This window comes from Poecilia latipinna, unplaced genomic scaffold, assembly GCF_001443285.1.
Source record: "Poecilia latipinna isolate Pla-1442-1.1 unplaced genomic scaffold, P_latipinna-1.0 Scaffold210, whole genome shotgun sequence".
Classification (NCBI taxonomy): Eukaryota; Metazoa; Chordata; class Actinopteri; order Cyprinodontiformes; family Poeciliidae; genus Poecilia; species Poecilia latipinna.
Window position 1 is genome coordinate 253455 of NW_015112826.1, and position 1732 is coordinate 255186.

A 1732-nucleotide genomic window follows, 5' to 3' on the forward strand; every position below is an offset into this window, starting at 1 on the left:
CTCCCCTCCTATGAGCACCACACAACAGACTGGGTGGAATCATGTCTGAACCAGCAAAGGTCCTGGAAGACCCACGTTGCACGCCAGCAGTGTGGCTTTAATGTTTCTTTGCAGTGCACAGTAGTATGTACAATGTGGAAGTCGATGAATGGAAATGGACAGATTGCATACAACACACTAGATCCTGTGGCTGAATGTTTTGCTGGTCTCACCCATGCTTCTGGCAACATAAAAATCGGAATAATCACTGAATGTATACAGCAGCTTATAATTAAACTATTAAATGTGCTCTGCATTGTTTTCTTGTCTTTACTTGACCTGATGAAATGATGCTAGTTAAACTAAAATCATGCATCAAGGTACATGTCAATAAAATTTGAACCTCAAAAAATTGTAGTTTAGTTCATCTTATGTGAAACTTATATATCAGATTCATTTCAAACACATCTGGTTGTCCAGTTTTGTATTTAAATCCAAGCAGTTCAACATGCCCTACGTTGTTTGCGCTGGTTTAGAGCTGGCTTTAATCTCATTGAACATATGTACAGTAACACACAATACATTCAAATTAGAAGCAGAATGCACTCATTGGTGTGTTGCAAAAGTTCCCACTTGATCGGTGTTTTGCTTCAACTTGTCTTGTCAGTTCATCCCAGTCAGCTCAATGGAGGTAATATTTAAGAGATGTTGCTGGTCACGCCACGGTGTCAAACTTTTTCTTAAGGAAGCACAAACGTAAGCCACTGGTAATGATCTCAACGTAAAATTAATCTACTGACTAACCAGTTGCATGTCAGGGGTTAACACACCTGATTCAAATGAATGCAGCTCAGCAGAAAGCTTGTTAATTATCCATCAAATGAAATCAGGTGTGCTGAAGCAGGAAAACACTTAAAACATGTGAGGCAGTGTGCCTTGAGGACAAGGTTTGTAAAAAGTCCTGCTGGACTCTACAAAAAAAATAAATAAAATCTTTGACAAACTAAAAATTTAAATAATTGAGTCTAAGAGCCATAACACCTTCTTTCCATCGTCAGTAACCCATTGGGTCATGTTTCAGGGTCCAGGAAATCCTTACTGGCTGTAGTAAAGAAATAACTTACTACAGCCAGTAAGCTGTAGTAAGTTATGCTCGAAGCTTTTGTCCCATGAGACGCCTTTTTCATAAGTTCTTGGCTCTTCAGGCATCTTCCTGTCAGAGATTCTTTGAGTTTCTGAGTCCCAGTTGTTAAGGAAGGGAACTGTTCTCACTGACACTCTGACTTTCTTCACAATTTCTCTGTCAGAAAAGCCTATTTTTAATTATCACACTCTTCCTTTTTTTAATTGTCTTTTTCATCACAGTTTATTGCAGCACTATGCCTTTTGGAGTGCAATACTGCTAAAATAATGCTTTTAGAGGGTGTCCTACAATGGTGTTTTTCCATTCTTTCAGCAGATGTTTCCTGTGAACAAGAGGAAGCTGTCAATAATCAAGATAACATGGGAACCTGTAGGAACAGCTTTTCAAATTTGGATCAACCTACGTTGTTGTAGAAATGTTTAAAGTTGTTCATTTCTAGTTCCTTGAAAAAGAAAATTTTTATCATTCTGAAATGTGCATTATTTATCAGTAAATATGCATTTTCTAAACTCTGGTAGTTCTATATTTACATTAATGGAATAAAAATGGAAAATTGGGAGGTTCTAAAATCTTTGAACAATAGTGAATTTGAAACACAGGAAAGAAAGA